The sequence below is a fragment of the Macadamia integrifolia genome, chromosome 11 (assembly GCF_013358625.1).
Source record: "Macadamia integrifolia cultivar HAES 741 chromosome 11, SCU_Mint_v3, whole genome shotgun sequence".
Lineage (NCBI taxonomy): Eukaryota > Viridiplantae > Streptophyta > Magnoliopsida > Proteales > Proteaceae > Macadamia > Macadamia integrifolia.
In genome coordinates, this window is record NC_056567.1 from 26,037,467 (window position 1) to 26,043,793 (window position 6,327).

The window sequence follows — 6,327 nt, forward strand, 5'->3', positions numbered from 1 at the left end:
GCCTCTTGCACAAGTGGTGAGCTGACTGCTAAGTATGAGAGCGACACAGTCCGTGTCTTCCGACTCAATGCATCTGCCACTACATTCGCCTTGCCGGGATGATACTGAATATCGCAGTCATAATCCTTCATGAGTTCAAGCCATCTTCTCTGTCTCATGTTCAAATCTTTATGGGTGAAGAAGTATTTTAGGCTTTTATGGTCACTGTATATTTCACACTTCTCCCCATACAAATAATGTCGCCAAATCTTAAGGGCAAAAATGACTGCGGCTAGTTCCAAGTCATGAGTGGGGTAATTCTTCTCATATTCCTTTAGTTGTCGGGATGCATACGCTATTACCTTCCCCCGTTGCATGAGAACACAACCCAAACCAACTTTGGAAGCATCGGTATAGACTGTCATTCCACCTGTGCCCTCAGGAATAGTCAGCACAGGGGCAGTCACCAACCTTTCTTTCAATTCCTGGAAGCTCTTCTCACAATCCTCTGCCCAGTCGAATTTCACACCATTTTTAGTCAACTTAGTCATTGGTGCTGAGATCCGAGCAAAATTCTCGATGAAACGCCGGTAGTATCCAGCCAAACCCAAGAAGCTTCTAATTTCGGTAACATTCTTGGGGCTTTCCCATTCCACTACTGCTTTCACGTTATCAGGATCTACTTCGATTCCGGCTTTAGACACTGCGTGCCCCAGGAACCCAACTTGTTCAAGCCAGAATTCACATTTGCTGTACTTGGCAAACAACTGTTGTTCTCTCAACCTCTGTAACACCATTCTCAAGTGTTGAGTGTGCTCCTCTTCGGTCTTGGAGTAGATCAAGATATCGTCAATAAAAACAATTACCCATTTGTCGAGCACATCCTGAAATACTCGATTAATTAGATCCATGAATGCTGCCGGTGCATTGGTTAACCCGAAGGACAACACTAGGAACTCATAATGGCCGTATCGAGTCCTAAATGCTGTTTTGGGTATATCACTACTCTTTATCTTGAGCTGATAATAGCCGGACCGAAGGTCTATCTTTGAAAATACCCTGGCTCCCTACAACTGATCAAATAAATCGTCAATGCGTGGCAATGGATACCGGTTCTTAATGGTTAGCTTATTCAACTCCCGGTAATCTATGCACATACGCAAGCTACCATCCTTCTTCTTGACGAACAACACCGGGGCACCCCAAGGTGAAACACTTGGGCGAATAAACCCCTTTTCCAATAGTCCCTGCAACTGCATCTGCAACTCCTTCAATTCAGCTGGTGCCATCCTATATGGAGCCTTAGATACTGGAGCTGCTCCAGGAGTCAAGTCTATGGCAAACTCCAACTCCCTATCAGGTGGTAAATGCATCAGATCATCTGGGAAAACATCGGGAAACTCTTTAACCACCTTTACTTCTTCTAGAGGTGTAACTCTTGCATCAACATCGAGTACCGAGGCTATGAAACCCTGACATCCACTTTCTAGCAACTTTTCCGCTTGAAGAGCGGAGACAAGGACCTTCCTCACCCTTTTCATGGTATGTGCTCGGTATACCCACTCTTTCCCTTCGTCATCTGTTACCTTAATCAGCCTTTCCGCACAGATCACATTAGCTCGATGAGCCGACAACCAATCCATACCCAATATAACATCAAAATTCTGCATATTGAATTTAATGAGTTGCGCATCAAAGTTCTTCCCACTAATCTCCACTAGGCACGGCCCATATACTTCCTTCAACTGTGCAATTTTACCAATAGGCATACTAACAATCATTCCATGGTCTAGGATCCTGGGTGACATCCCAAGTTTCCCTACAAATCTCTTAGATGCGAATGAATGAGTAGCTCCTGAATCAAATAAAACATAGGCTGGTATGCCCGATATGGGTAGGATACCTAGTATAACAATGTTTATAATTTCAGCAGGTCATCAATATTAATCATAATGAACTTCTTAATTTAAAATGTACCTGCTACAACTTCTGTACTAGCCTCAGCTTCCTCGGCTGATAGGGCATACATCCTTCCCTGCGGTTGATTCCCTCGAGGTAAGGGAGGTCGGTACGCAGAGGGCTGACTGGAGGGCAAGGCTGGTCTGGCCCGACAGTCTTTCGCATAATGCCCATATGAATGGCAATTGAAGCAACGAATCTGAGATGTCAGAACCGGAGCGGGGCCCCTCTGCACTTGGCCCGCTGCAGATGGAGGTCGAGGTGGCCTTGGAGCTGTAGGTGCCACACTAGTGTTCGGGCGAAAAGAGGTGGAACTCGAACCACCAACTGGCCTAGGAGGGTAGCCAGATGGCCTATAGGGCTGCCTATACATAGGCCCAGAACTGTATGATCCACGGTATGCCTTGGAGGCATTTCCCATATCTGGGAATGGATTTGTTCTCTTCCATAGTCCAGGGGTGAGGGACTGTTCACCCTTTTCCTTATCTTCCATGGTCTTGGCCTTCTGCACAATCTGGCCATACTCGGTCAAATCCAGTGCCTCAAGTACGGACCCAATAGATGCCTTTAGGCCCTTTAGGAACCTTGCCGCCTTCTCTTCAGCTGTCCTCATATGCCTTGGGGCAAAATGGAACAAAGTCTCGAATTGTTGTTGATACTCAAGGACAGTCTTACCTCCTTGAGTTAAGGCCATGAACTCAGTCTCCTTTCGGTCTCTGAAACTGCGCGGATAATGGTTGTCCAAGAACAACTTCTTGAACTGCTCCCAAGTGGGTTCTGGATGAGCAGCTAACAATATAGGCTTGGAGGCTTGCCACCAAGAATTTGCCTCTTTCTTGAGTTGTAACCCAGCACAAATGAGTTTCTGGGCATCCGTGCACTCAAGCACCTCAAATATCTTCTCTAATTCTTGGATCCATTGATCCGGTTCCAGAGGATCACTCCCCACCTTAGAGAATACCGGTGGTAAGTTCCTCTTGAACGACTCCACTACCCTTGACGTATTATTCGTCGTCGGGAAGTTAGGAACATAGGTAGGATAGTAGGAGTATGGCGGAGGCATCCCATACTGAGGAACACCGAATGGTGGGATTGGAGGTGTACCCCCCACTTGTGGTCCCGTTCCCGACCCTACAGGTGGGTCCTGTGGAGTGAGTACTCGGGGAGGTTGACCCGGTTGAGAAAAATCCAACTGTTGCTGGATGGCAGTCATAAATGCTTGCTGTTGCTGAAGTATTTGTTGCTGGAAAGCTTGTTGGGACTGCTGAATTATCGTGGCAACATCTCCTGGTGTAATGACCGGTGGAGGGTCCGGGAGTGAAGTCATAGGTGGGTCCCCATGTGCCCCACCCTGACCAAGGGTCTCTGGAGGTAGTGGAGGTGAGGTATGCCCCACAGAGCGGGACCTCCTGGGATTTTGTGGTCGATCGACCCGACGAGGACCCCGCGAGGTACCTCGGGCATTACGACCGGATCTAGTACGTACCATCGTATCCCTGTACCTAGAACACATCACACACCATATTGGTTAAACACCGAAAAATTGATTTTGGCACACAATCATATGCCATTACATGAAATGTTGTAGTGTATGATAGCCTGTAAATAATCGCAGCTCAATTCCAAGATATAGGCAAAGTCCCCAACAGACCTGTCAATGGTTCCACTTAACCATAGCATATTAATTATAGGAATAACATCAATAGTGAAACTCAATGTAATCATGCTCGGAGGAGAGAAGGGAAAGAGAAAGAAGAAAATTTTTCAAAATTTCCCAACTGCCACAACCGGTGGGCTGCACCAGCGGGTAGGGGCCCGCCGGTTATACCCGCTGGTCTTGCCCATGTAAAAACACGAACAGGGCCCTACAGACCCTGTTCTGCCTGTCACTCTCATAATCTCCCTTCTCTTTCTTCCTTTCTCCCTTGGGCGATCTTGGAAGTCTCCTCGGCACTTCTACTTGCGGGTCCACTCATCCACTCGGCGCTTTAGAGAAGAGTCAACTCGTTCTCCTTCAAGTAAGTTTCTTCTTCTTCTCTTTTCCAGAATTTCCATTTTGGTAGAATGCGAGCATAAGCTTTGCCTTTTGGATTTCCTTTTCATATTTTTCACCATAGAATAGTATTTCCATGTGATTGTGATGCTTCTACTGTGGTCATTTGTAGTTTATAGGAATTTTATCCCTTCATTTGGAGAAAACCCCAATTTGTGCCCTAGGTTTCCAAATTTGGGGATTTCTTTAATTCTCACTCTTTTTCTCCAATTGATGACTCCTTTGTGGTGCATTCCATTTGATTTTCGCTAGATATGCTTTAGATTTCATGAATCCTCCATTATGCTTGGAATCCCCATGTATTTCTATGAAAATCCCTCTTTTTGTATTGGTTTCCTTGGTTTTTTTTTTTCATCCCATACTTGCATTCTTGGAATTCCATAGCCTATTTGGGTATGTTCTTGCACTTTCATGATCTTGCTACTATGGCATTTTGCTCTAGACCTAGGGTTTCAAGCTATTCCCCCTTATGTTCGAATTTGAACATTGGACTTGAATTCCCTCGTTTTATTTATGCTCTTTGCTTTCGCTGTCATTTTTACTGGTTTGGCATGTTCCTCCGCGTTATACCCTACTGTGCTTCATGTCATAGGTTTCCTATCGTTCCTAGATTGTCGCCGTTCCCATTTTACATGAATTGGGTTTTGGATTCCCCTTTTTAATGCTGCTGTCTTTTCCTTTCTGTACTAACCCTACTTTCTTTCCTTATTGCCAAGATGTCGTCACGCACCGGCAAAGGACCATCTTCCTCTGGAGCTCGACGTAAGACCACCGCTTCTAAGCGGAAGAGTGCGGAGACCAGCTCTTCAGCTCCTCGCACGGGGAGACCCGCACCTGCCCAGTCTGACCCTTCAGACTATGATGAGGAGCACTTTCTTAGTGCAGAGGCAGCAGCCAACTGGCCCAACTTCCTGAAGGGGCCAGTGATGATGGAGAAGACCGTGGTAGTCGAGGACTTCCACAAGGCTAGGCTTCAGGAGAGGTTCTCAGTATTGGGCTGGGACTCTATACTTCATGTAGACCGATCGTGCTACGAGCAGCTCGTCCGTCGGTTCTATTGTAACCTAGAGGTGTCGTATCCGTACGGGGAGTTCACCATCAGCAGCTTGGTGAAGGGGGTGGACATCCAGCTGACGGTAGGCACCTTGGCCAGTATCTTGGGTATATCGGCGGTGGGACACCGATACTACAGTCCCCCCAGGAGTAGGCCTCAGGGACCGTTCATGAGCCTGGCGACACCGGACTTCATCTACGAGACCATCTGCGGCAGCAGCAGTCGCCCGGAGTCCGAGACATCCTTCTACCCTGAGGTTCGTCTATTCGCCCGGTTGATCCAGTTCAACCTGCTCCCCAGAGGAGGTCATCGGAACCAGGTGGGTTTCATGGCGGCTTTCAATTCATTTTGCATCTTCACGGCCGCAGAGGGAGGCGGCGAGCACTTGTGCCTTCCCTACATTATTCTCAGGACGATGGAGCACCATACTTCCCACCCAGAGATGGAGGATTTCCTTACGGCAGGATCCTCACTAGGATCTTCGAGTTCTTCGGGGTGGATCTGAGCGGTGAGGAGGGGAAGACTCCGGCTGATAGGTTCGACTGGAGAAACCTCCTGAAGATGGGTCTCCAGACCCTCATGGATTCACCTCCAAGATCAGGAGTTCAGAGAGGTAGGGTTAGGAGGGCTGCCCCTATGGAGGATGTCCCCATGGAGGAGGAGTCCAGTGAGGAGGATGAGGACTACGTTCCTCAGGACGAGGAGGATCTGATGGGTGGTAGCATCCCTGAGGAGGCGCCTCAGGAGTCGAGAGGTCCTGGCCCTAGTTCTTCCAGAGCTGCAGCCTCACCATATGGAGCCCCACCACCTGGGAGTGGTGCGTACGACTACGAGGGCATGACGGCCTCCATGCGGGCCTTGCAGGATGGCCAGGTTCAGATACTGAGGTAGCTGGACGAGATTGTCTCCAGGGAGGAACGCCTTATGGAGAGGCAGACCACCTTGGAGGATTCCTTCCTCCGGCTAGGTCAGGACTTAGACACCACGACCAACGCTATCTCAGCAGACTTTGGCCAGCTTCGGAGGGAGGTACGGCTGGTGAACGCGAGGTTCGATTATTACGATCACCGCCTCAACGTCAACTCCAGGCCTCCGGCGAACGTGGTGATCATCGACGACGATGACGACGACCAGTGAGGGCTTGGCTCGCCCACCCAGCTGTTTATCCATTTTCTCTTTTTTTTGTAGACATTGTATATTTATTTATTTTCATTCCTTGTATTTGCGATGTAACTAGATTCATTATGGAATAATATATCTTTGGATAGTGGATTTTTGTGGT